Here is a 12781-nt window from a genome sequence, read left to right as displayed (position 1 = left end):
CTCCCAGAAGTTCTAGAGAGTGACTCTCCCCCAAGACAAGCAGCATCCACTAAGGCTATCCCTGTCTCATCTGAAGGGATGATTCCAATCGATCAACTGAAGGAGTTCATCGAAGGAACCATTAAGAACAAATATGAAGTTGCTGCCAAATCCTCCCTTACATATGCAAAGTCGTACACTGCAAGGGTCGATATGTTGAAGATGCCTGCTGGCTATCAACCTCCGAAGTTTCAACAGTTTGATGGTAAAGGTAACCCAAAGCAACATATTGCGCACTTCGTTGAGACGTGCAACAATGCTGGGACTTATGGAGATTACCTCATCAAGCAGTTTGTTTGCTCGCTAAAAGGAAATGCTTTTGACTGGTACACGGACCTCGAGGCTGGATCTATCGACAGTTGGGATCAACTAGAGCAATAGTTCCTCAATCGCTTTTATAGCACAAGACGCACGGTGAGTATGATAGAGCTCACAAATACTCGTCAATGAAAGGGGGAACCAGTTATCGACTTTATCAATCGTTGGAGGAACGCAAGCCTCAACTGCAAAGACAGGCTTAGTGAAGCTTCAGGCATAGAGATGTGCATCCAAGGCATGCATTAGGGATTGCGCTACATCTTGCAAGGTATCAAGCCTAGCACATTTGAAGAACTTGCAACTCGTGCCTATGACATGGAATTGAGCATGGCTTCCACTGGAAATGAAAGGCTACCCATCTATGAACCTCGAAAAGTGAGTGACAAGCAAGAAGTCAGGAAGTGGGGCAAGTTCGTACCCAAGTCTGAAAGCAAAGAAGCTATGAATATCAATACATCACTTGTGAAGTTCACGACGAAGGAGAGCAAGAAGCAGAGTATGAAATCCACTTTGTTTCAAGATAAGCCAAGTGGGAAGTTGACTCTAAAAGAAATGCAGGAAAAAGAGTACCCATTCCTGGATTCTAATGTGCCAGCCATTTTTGAAGAACTCCTCGAGTTAAATCTCATTGAGCTTCCGGAGATGAAGCGACCAAATGAAGTTGGGAAAATAAATGACCCGAACTACTGCAAATATCACCGACTTGTAAGCCACCCTCTGGAGAAGTGTTTTGTCTTCAAGGATAAAGTCATGGACTTGGCTCGCGAAAAGAAGATCATGCTTGAAGATGAGAAAGCAAGCACAAACCAAATCTCTATCACCTTTGGCTCACTCAGTCTGGATGACTTATGTGGTTTTAAAGAATGTAAAGATGAAGAATTACTAGAGAGCGACAAAGCTGAAGTCAATCAACCTGATGACGATGAAGGTTGGACATTAGTGACTCGTCGTAGGCACCACAAAAAGAGCCCTAAAAAGAATCAATAGAACAACCAACAAGGAAGATGATGGTAAAAAGACCAACGAAAAAGAATCCAGTTAGGCATTTGAAGAAGGCAAAAGTGGAGATGCACCATCCTCAAAAGCCACGAAATCCAGTGACATTGGAGGAGTTTTTACCAAGTTGGTTCCGCACGAAGATTTCCCATGAGGGCATTGATGTCTCTTGTTGCCATGCTGACAAAGGGGAAGAAAAGATTGATGACCTACCGTTGGCACCACCTTCGGAAAAGCCCATTGAGTCTTTTCCTCAAGAATTTAATGCTTGTGAGGAAAAGGTCACGTTCACAAATGACGATCTTTTGCTAGGTGACACTCCTTATAACCGCCCATTGTACCTGGTTGGCTATATGCGCGATGAAAGGGTAAATCGAATTTTGGTTGATGGAGGATCCTCAGTGAACATTTTGCCAATCCATACTGTGAAAGAACTTGGTATTCCCATGAACGAACTCTCAGAAAGTCGGGTGATAATCCAAGGATTCAACCAAGGGGGGCAAAGAGCCATAAGCGCGATCAGGCTGGGAATCACTATTGAAAATATGCGATCAAGTGCATGGCTGCATGTGATCGACGCAAAGACTTCATACAATGTTTTGCTTGGGAGGCCTTGGATACATGAGAATAAAGTTGTTCCATCTACCTACCATCAATGTTTGAAATACTACGAGGGCGAAGTCGAGAAAACGGTAGTTGCTGATGATGAGCCATTCACCGACGCTGAGTCACACTTCGCCGATGCAAAGTTCTACTTGAAGAACCGCATTGTGAAGGAGCTGAAAGTTGATGATGGTATGAAAAGCAAGAATGACGAACCCATAACTAAAAGAGCTGAGGTGACTATTGGTAAAGACAAAGTTGTTACTGAGGAGATACCCGCCAACATGAATAAATCTCATAAAGGGGGTATTGCGTCTTATGGAAAGAAAGTAAGTCCCGCGCTCCAATATATCCCTAAAAGGAAGAAAGATGAGGGCGAATCATATAATATCCAAACCAAGACGCTAAGGGAGTTAACTCTTCCGGTAAAACGAATTGAGGCAGTAAAGTTGCCCTCAAAGTTGCTTGCAGGGTTTGTAGCCCATAATCGTTTGCAGAATGTGGCACTCCCTACAAAGCGAACAGATGAAGGTTTTGATCCTAACGCTTACAAGCTATTTGCAAAAGTTGGATACAATCCCAATGAGCTGTCAAAGTTAGGGAAGCTCCCATCAGAAGCTGCAACGAGGCAACCCCGTGAAGGTCTGGGATACAAGCAACCGTCACCAGTGTGCATCTCAATAAGAAGGGCAAGTAGCAATTATATCACTGTAGAAGACGAATCTGCCGCTTCCAATATGCCTTCTGTCTTTGATCGGCTTGGAAAATCAACTGTGAGAACTTCTGTATTTGAGAGATTGGGTCCATTAAAGAAGGGGAATAAATTCCAGAGAAATCATCGAAATACAAGAACACCCGCTTCAACCAAAATTCAGGAGATTTCTAAGGATTTCCAAAGTTTGGTTCCTTCCAGAATGAGGAAACAAACAAAACTGATGGTTTCATGTGAAGAAGTACTGAAGGTAAAGCCATATACTGTGGTCTACACTAAGAAACGTAACGAAGATGAAGAAAGTGTAGGTTCTTCGTATCATATCACTGTACAAGGCGAGAATGGTGTTTCGTCTTTGATGGAAGATAATGTGGAATTGGAGGATGTTTCGCCATGTTATCACATATCCTTCAATGATGGGGACCCTCAAGAAGATGAAGATGCGAAAGATGATCCACCTGAACTTGAAGAAGGAGTGAAGACGACAGTCGATGCCTTAAAAGAAGTTAACCTTGGCACCGATGAGGAACCAAGACCCACCTACCTAAGTGCTTTACTAGAAGCTGATGAAGAGAGCACTTATATTGAGTTACTCAAAGAATTCAGGGATGTCTTTGCTTGGAGTTACAAAGAGATGCCTGGCTTGGACTCGAAAGTAGCAGTCCATCACCTTGCAGTCAGAAATGGTGCTCTCCCTATTAAACAAGCTCAAAGGCGTTTTAGGCCAGACTTGGTTCCCTTGATTAAAACTGAAGTTAACAAACTCATTGAAGCTAGATTTATTCGGGAAGTTAAATACCCAACATGGATTTCAAGTATTGTCCCTGTAAGGAAGAAGAATGGCCAAATTCGAGTATGCGTTGACTTCAGGGACCTCAATAATGCATGTCCCAAAGATGAATTCCCGCTTCCTATTCCAGAGCTGATGATCGATGCTACTACTGGTTACGAGGCAATGTCTTTCATGGATGGTTCGTCGGGCTATAACCAAATTCGTATGGCACCAAAAGATGAAGAGCTTACTGCATTTCGCACCCCTAAGGGTATTTATTGCTACAAGGTAATGCCTTTTGGCTTGAAGAATGCTGGTGCTACTTACCAAAGGGCTATGCAGAATATTTTTGACGATCTTCTCCACAAGAATGTTGAATGCTATGTTGACGAATTGGTGGTGAAATCAAGAGAGAAGGGTGACCACATGAAAGACTTGAGGATGGTATTTGAATTGCTCCGGAGGTACCAACTTAGGATGAATCCGTTGAAATGTGCCTTTGGAGTTACTTCTGGAAAGTTCCTTGGTTTCATTGTCCGGCATCGAGGGATCAAAATTGATCAAGCCAAAGTGGATGCCATTTTGAAAATGCCTGAGCCTCGAGATATCCATGAATTGAAGAGTCTGCAAGGAAAGCTAGCATACCTTAGAAAATTCATATCAAACCTGGCTAGGAGGTGCCAACCATTTAGTCACCTCATGAAGAAAGGTGTTTCTTTCAAGTGGGATCAAGCTTGTAGCAATGCCTTCGAAAGTATCAAAACCTACTTGATGAAGCCTCCAGTTTTAGCAGCTCCTATACCAGGAAAGCCATTGATACTATACATTGCGGCGCAGGAAAGGTCTGTTGGAGCATTATTGGCCCAAGAAAATAGTGAGGGGAAAGAAAACTCTCTTTACTACTTGAGCAGGATGATGACACCTAACGAGTTGAACTATTCGCCAATTGAAAAGTTATGTTTGGCGCTAGTCTTCTCAATTCAAAAGTTGAAGCACTACTTTCAAGCTCATGTTGTCTGTCTTGTTTCTAAAGCAAATCCCATCAAGTTCGTGATGTCAAAACCTATTCTTAGTGATCGACTAGCGAGATGGTACCTCTAATTTCAACAATTCGAGATTTTGTACATCCCTCAAAAGGCTGTAAAAGGACGAGCATTGGCAGACTTCTTGGCAGATCATCCGATACTTGATGACTGGGAGCTAACTGATGAACTACCTGATGAGGACGCAATGGTCGTTGAAGTTCAACCCCCATGGAAGATGTACTTTGATGGTGCTGCGTATCGTGGGGGAGCCGGGGCTGGCGTAGTATTTGTCACTCCTCAAGGTGAAGTCTTGCCCTACTCCTTCACCTTGACACAACTCTGTTCCAACAATGTTGCTGAATATCAAGCATTAATACTTGGGCTTGAAATGGCCGTTGATATGAAGCAATTGCAATTGCAAGTCTTTGGTGACTCCCAGTTAGTGGTCAATCAGCTTTTGGGTAGTTACGAGGTCAAGAAGCCCGAACTACGCCCATATCATGATTACACAAAAAAGTTGATGGGGTGGCTCAGCGATGTGACTATTTAGTATGTACCAAGGAAAGAAAATAAGAAGGCTGATGCTTTAGCTGCTCTAGCTTCATCATTAACCCAGCCTGACCAAGCGCAAGTTACCGTCTGCCAGAAATGGGTAGTACTGCCGCCAAATGAGGTCGAATGTGAAGAAAACGAACTCAAGCATCTTGTTGCTGTTTCTGAAGTTGAGAAAGAAGAATGGCGACAACCCATCATCGACTACTTATGCTATGGGATACTTTCAGAAAATCCGAGGAGGAGGACTGAAATCCGTCATCGTGCACTTCGCTTCCTTTACTATAAGGATACTCTATACATAAGGTCATTCGAGGGAGTACTCTTGTGATGCCTAGGAGAAGAAGAAGCTCTCCAAGCTTTGCAAGAGGCGCATTCTGGGGTATGTGGGTCACATCAGTCCGGACTAAAGCTCCACTTCCATATAAAAAGAATGGGATATTATTGGCCAACGGTGGTAAAAGATTGCTTGGACTACGCTCGAAGATGCAAGGCTTGTCAATTCCATGTGAATTTTATTCATCAACACCCAACTGTTGCATCCTGGCCATTTGACGCTTGGGGATTGGATGTTGTTGGACCACTACCAAAGTCCTCTGGTGGGCATCTATACATCTTGGCTGCAACTGACTACTTCTCAAAATGGGCTGAAGTTGTTGCTCTTAAGGAAGTAAAAAAGGAAAATGTTGCAAGTTTCATCTGAGTAAACATTATTTATCGCTTTGGCATACCTCGTTACATAATAACGGATAATGGAAAGCCATTCGATAATAGGTTGATGAACAAGATTTGTGATCTTTTTGGCTTCAAGCAACGTAACTCTTCGATGTACAATGCTGCCGCCAATGGTCTAGCTGAGGCATTCAACAAGACTCTATGCAACTTGTTAAAGAAAGTTGTCTCCAAATCCAAATGAGATTGGAATGACTGTATGGAAGAAGCTATATGGGCATATAGAACGACTCATCGCACGCCAACACAGGCGACTCCTTATTCACTTGTTTATGGAGTCGAAGCTGTCTTGCCACTTGAGCATCAAATACCTTCGTTACGACTGGCTATTCAAGAAGGGATATCTGATGAAGAAAATGCTCGACTTCGATTAGCAGAGTTAGAAGCTCTTGATGAAAAGAGATTGGAAGCTCAACAGAGTCTTAAATGTTATCAAGCTCGATTGTCTCGTGCCTTCAACAAAAGAGTTCGTCCGAGATCCTTTCAAGTAGAAGATCAAGTCCTTGCCATACGAAGACCTATAATTACTTCCCATAAACCTGTACGGAAGTTCACTTCAAAATGAGGTGGTCCATATGTTGTACAAAAGCTTATTCAAGTGGGGCTTACAAGCTGGTTGATGCAGATGTTATGAGAATCGGCCCTATCAACGGCAAGTTTTTGAAGAAGTATTATCCATGAAGTTGCAAGTCATGACGCTCCTCGACGTATGAGCCTAAACTGCAAGTCACGACGCTCCTCGACGTACGAGCCTAAACTGCAAGTCATGATGCTCCTCGACGTACAAGCCTAAACTGCAAGTCATGACGCTCCTTGACGCACGAGCCTAAATTGCATGTTACTACACTCCTAGCCCACAAGAGTATAAACTGTGTACGGCCCAAAAAAATAGTCCGCTAGGTTGAAAATCTCGAAAGAAGTGGCCTAGGCAAAAGTTAGGATGTAAAAAAAAAAGTCCGCTAGGTTGAAAATCTCGAAAGAGGCAGCCTAGGCAAATCTACCCAGTCTGAACTACGGTATGACTTGATCCTCTTCACCGAGGTACGTAAGCAGCTTAGAGTTTCATTCTAAGTTCAGTCGCATAAGTTCAAAAGATACATATTGCCCCAATTGTTGTTCGAGTGAAGTATGGAGGAATGCAAAATCAAGCTGAAATGTCATTCTCCTGTCGAACTTTGATCTCATTTGATTTAAAGGGGGCAACCCTCCTTGGTAAATTGATATCTTCAATGGGCCGATTTTAGAAGGATGTCAAATATTTGCATTGAAGTCCAGGGATTCTCTATGTCTTCAGGTTCGCCAAACCTTCAAGTTTGTTGGTCTCCAAGTTCGCCCTCTGCCTAAAAAAAGGGGAAGAGAAGCGAGGCATCAAAAGGAAACACAAGTATAAGGAAATGATTGCTTGGCGCAACATTTCAAATTCAGTGAGATTTGAACCCCAAGATATTTGTGAGAATATGGCTCTTAAATTTCTATTTATGGCAAATAATACGTCTTCCGATCTCGAGGCTTCCATATCAAGATACAAAATATTTGGTGAAGTCGCGCAAATCTGAAATTGTTGGTGTATCAGAATTTAGTCTTGACTTCGAAATATTATCTGAATGTATATGTAAGACATCAAATCTTGAATTTTGGATGTGTTATATATTTTCAAGTTAAGTTTCCAGTAGATCAAATGGTTCATGATTTCGACGTTCCTACTTCAAGATACAAAACTTTTGGCGAAGTCACGCAAATCTGAAATTTTTAACGTGGTGGAACATAAAGTTGATTTCAAAATATAATCTGGGATGATCCTGAAGTTATTTGATTGAGAAATTGGATATGTTCTAGATTTTGAAGTCTAGTTTCCAAAAAATCAAACGGTTCATAATTTTAATGTTCCTACACCAAGATATGATTTTTTTCGTGAGACTGGGCAAATCTGGAATTGATAGCGAGGTGCAATATAAAGTTGGTTTCAAAATATTCTTTGGGATGGTTCTGAAATTGTTTGATTTAGAATTTTGGATATGATCTAGATCTTGAAGTCTAGTTTTCTTGAAATCAAACGGTTTGCAATTTCGATATTTTTACACCGAGATATGAATTTTTTTGGTGAGACTGCGCAAATCTAAAATTTTCAACGTGGTGGGATCTAAAGTTGGTCCCAAAATATTATCTGGGGCGATTCTGAAGGTGCTTGATTCTGAATTTTGGATATATTTTAGATATTGAAATCTAATTTTTGAAAAAATCAAATAGTTCATTATTTGGACTCTCCCACGATAAGATATGAACCTTTCGTTACAAGTGCGTAAAGTAAAAAAAAAATATGTAACTAAAGAGAAACAATCTTATCTAAGATGAAATAAATTTCCACTAGGTCAACCTAATATAAAAAAATAAAAGAGGAGATAATGCTAACAGTTTAATCTAAACAAAATTTGTAGTTGATCAGTTCTTGACAGCTAGTCTCCAAGTTCTTCTTCTTCTCCTCCAAATTGGCCGAATCATCAACAGTCAACAAATTTATGTTGTCATATGAAGAGACCTCAGTCTCGGCAGTTGAATTTTTTTTTTCTGAATCTCTTCAACCTCTTTTTGATTCGCTTCTATAACACCTTCGAGGTTCTCCCTCTCTTGTTGTAATGTCTGCAACTTCTTCACGACTCTCTTCAATTTCTTTTCACTAGAGGAAACTTTCTTGACTTTCTCACTTGCTTCAAGTTTGAATGATTCGAGACGCTCTTTAGCTTTGGAAATCAGCTCTAGCTTCTCATCTTCACTTGTCTTATCAGCCATATTGGATCGCTCTTGGTCATATGATGCGGCAAGTTCAAAAAGATAATTCAGTAAATCTTCTAATGGAGAAAAATCCAGAATATTCGTCTTCTTCATATCCTTGAAAATCTCAATGATTTGCTCCCTATAAGATGAGAGCAATTCCCGACGAGTTTTGGAGAGCCTATTGCAAATATCCTCCCAAAGTCCCAAAATGAATTCCTTCTTGCGATTGAAAACAATGCTTTTTCCTTCAAATATAGATACCGATGTATTTATCATTGGCGAAATGCGAGTTATCTCATTTGGAGTTTGTCTTTTTAGGGATTCGTCATGAGGAAGAGATGACGCCTTTGACGATGACTTCACTTTACACGTAGGTCCTCCAATAGATTCATCACTCACTTGCGACTTGTCGCATGGGGATACCATCGGATGCCCAATGGTGTTTAACTGCATAAAGAAAAGGCAAAAAAAAAAGTAAGTAACTTATAGTGAAGCTACTCCTAAAAAAAAGAAGAGGAATGAGCGAGACGATAGTATTTTACCTCTTTGTTACAAGCTGTATGCGTTCTTGAGGGACTATCAACACTTTGAACCTCTACGATCTCTACTGGGTTAGGCCGTTTCCTTTTCCAATTATGATCTTCATTGGTACTCTAGCTTGTGTCTTGAGGAACACGCGTGTTAAATAGAAGAACTAGAGGGTGTGTCTCTATAGCTGTTGAAGTGCACACCACTTCTTTCAAAGCTGCCTTTGAGGATTTAAGCTTCATTTTTTTAGGTTGCGTAACTACTTTTGGGATTGGAGTTGATATTTTTTAACTTTTGCGAGCGTCTTTCCAACACCTTGATCTTCACCTCCTAAAGGAGTTGTAGACTTTAGCCCAACATTGTCTACCAAAGCTTGTAAGTTATTCTCAAGAAACTTCCCATGCGCTTTCTCCCACCAAGACATATAATTAGTGGAGAAAGGCTTCTCTATAGGATCTCCCGCTGGGGGAAAAACCGCACGTGACATAGATTGATATAGTGTGCAAATCCTCCAAAATCTGATTCCTTCATCTAGAGAGGTGTTGCGGATATCGTTCTCCAAAAAGCCGGGGATGTTCTGGTAAAATCCAAATTGACGACCAAACCGATGCGGGCTATATGGCTCGATGATGAATGAGTTACCATACCTCAAAGGAAGGTAATTAAAACGTAAGCTCATGAAGTAATTTGATTCCAATTCTTGAGGGGCATCGTTATCCACGTAATAATAAGGACGGGAATTGGTTAACATTGTTGGTGCCCAAACTATATCCTCCCCATTGTGGATGCGTTTTCTTCCATTCTTCTCGTCAAAGTACCTTGCAGCCCCTTCTCTTGAGTATGCCACCATCAAAGGGACAAACGGACCCTTAGCAAGTGGATAGTGGGTTTTGAAGTAATGTGCAAGCCAGCCATAAACATAATGAATGGGAAAAGAAACTTTGACCTGATCGAGTTGGGAAGAACGCGAAATCTTATTCAAACCATGATAAATACACGCTAAAACTGGGACTGCAAGGCTAATCTGTCGCCCGCCTGCCATCATGTTTGCCATCTTAAAAGTCTCACGACGAATGGAGTTTTCTACCTTGGGGAACACAAAGGCACATAGCCAAATTGATAAGAATGCCACTACATATGTCTCATCTTTCTTGTCAGACCTCACCCTAAGCTTAGAGAATATAGTTTCTTGATCACTCGACCATCTCGTCGTCTCGGGAATAACTCCGTTAGGATTATGTGTTGACTTTAGGCGTGCAGATTTCTTTTCCTTTCGCAACAGGGCAGGCCTATATATTAAAGTTTTTTTATACCAAAAACTTGTCCACTTGATGAAGGAGACCTTTTGGGTAGCACTCGTACCCTCCTTAAGATGATGAAATGCGGCAAATAAATACTCGCAAGATCGAGGAATAAATCTGACTTTTTTTTCATTCAAACCGATGAGTTCCCTTGTCTCAGGTACCACTTCTTCGTATGGAGAACCCGCAATGGGCAAACCCCCAAGGATATATAAGTCCCAAAGAGATATAGATAGCTCCCCAGTTGATGTAAGAAGTGTGTTCGTCTTGGGGAACCAAGCCTCACAAAATGCTTACAAAATGTTCGAGTTTCGATCATAAGTGAAAAGTGAGGCATAGACAGCATCGTAAATCTTTGTTGTACTCAGAATTTGTTGGCTTCCACCAAGTACGTCTTCAGCCCATTCCCAATATCTTGGGATATGATAATAATCGCCCTCGATTGTTGTTGTGTTTTCCCAATGTACTTCGCCTTGAATTATGTGACTTCCTAAGTTTGGAAGGGTGCTAGCAATATTTACATGGCGATGGATTGGCGCTTGGAGAGACCACATCTTGGATAATGGATTAGAAATCGATTTGTGTTCCAAGGTCCAGTTCTCTACATGAAGGGAGTTCCTTAGAGGAGGCCATGGGGCTGCATATCGGCCGGCTTGCGAGGTGTGAACCAAAAGCTTGGTTTGTTCTATGCCATCTTTAGTCTCGATGATGAGGTATCTAAGTTTTGAGGAAGGTGAGGTATAGTCCCTGAAATTTGCCATCTCTTCGTGCTGAAAAAAAAGAAAGAAAAAAAAATAGGGGGCATCAAAATCCGAATCAAGAATATTAGAATGGGTACAAAGATCTAAATGGATGAAATGCTCTCCAAGAATCGGGCCACATCGAGAGTAATCTCTCCAAGAATTTGGCCATTTTGAGAGTGATCTCTCCAAGAATCGGGCCATTTTGAGAGTAACCTCTCCAAGAATTGGGCCACTTTGAGAGTAATCTCTCCAAGAATCGGGCCACTTTGAGAGTAATCTCTCCAAGAATCGGGCCATTTTGAGAGTAATCTCTCCAAGAATCGGGCCATTTTGAGAGTAACCTCTCCAAGAATTGGGCCACTTTGAGAGTAATCTCTCCAAGAATCGGGTCATTTTGAGAGTAATCTCTCCAAGAATCGGGCCATTTTGAGAGTAATCTCTCCAAGAATCGGGCCATTTTGAGAGTAATCTCTCCAAGAATCGGGTCATTTTGAGAGTAATCTCTCCAAGAATTGGGCCACATTGAGAGTAATCTCTCCAAGAATCGGGCAAGGATGGATACCCATCTCCTCACACCCCAAGATTATCTTCTTCATGCGTGGATCATCTTGTTGAACAAGAACATATCTTTCTTGCTTTATCTACAAAAAGGAAAAAAGACAACAAAGAAGAAAGCACAAAAAAGAGAGAGAAGAAATTACCTTCGTGTTGATGCTTCTACGTCTACAAAACTAGATTCAAGTGGCTTGCGAAAATTGCGAATTGATGCTTAACAATTACGAGCACATAAGTTTATATAGATGTCAAAGACGGATGCTGAAACGTGAAAGTATCGATGTGGGATAGCTGCTCTGATCAGACTCCAGAAAGGATTCAAATTATAAGAGTTATTCTCCAGAGCGGAAAGGATTGCTACGATATGGTGAATATCTACTGCTTACGAGCAGATTTGGAAAAGGACTCTGAGTTATACTTAAATAAGGAAAACAACTTAGTGGGTGTATTAGTATTGGCATGTAAGACAAATCCAATTCCTTGGATGATTGCAACTTACTTACGTGGAAAAGCTGGACTATGTCTCGAAAGAACTTGTTCTTAGGCTATCAAGATGATGTCTCTATAGATTTAATATTTATCCACGTGAAAGAAGTATTTTACTTTGTTGATAACTAAAGCATCAGTTGTTTTATTAGTGCATGTGAATAGAAAAGTGAATTCCTCACTACAAATTGCAAATGCAAAAAAAAAAGGGCCACCTGCAAATTGAAATCAATAAGTTGTCATTTCATTTAAAATGAGATTTGACATACTACTTCCGAAATAATAGCAAATAAAGTTATTACTCTTTTCCTTACTTTAACGGAATGAGTCATTTTGAGCTATCCGTAAATACTTCAAGTCTAGTCTTTGACAAGTCTTGAAGTAGGGGGCATTTGTAGGCATGCAAATTTTATTGAATATAAATTCAATAAAATAATTTGGACCATTTTAAATATATTAGTCCAAATGAATATTATGGGCTACCATAATTAAATTAATGATATAAGTCCAATATATATGGATTAAATAAATAAGTCTTAATCCATTGGGCTAGCCCATTTAATTGGGGTAAAAGTGATGAGCCCACTTCATTAAGCCCAAGATGCCATCTTCCTAGAGGCTCAATTTGATGCTACGTGTCAAATGAC

This window comes from Nicotiana sylvestris, chromosome 3 (genome assembly GCF_000393655.2).
Source record: "Nicotiana sylvestris chromosome 3, ASM39365v2, whole genome shotgun sequence".
Lineage (NCBI taxonomy): Eukaryota > Viridiplantae > Streptophyta > Magnoliopsida > Solanales > Solanaceae > Nicotiana > Nicotiana sylvestris.
This window is presented reverse-complemented; position numbering follows the sequence as displayed.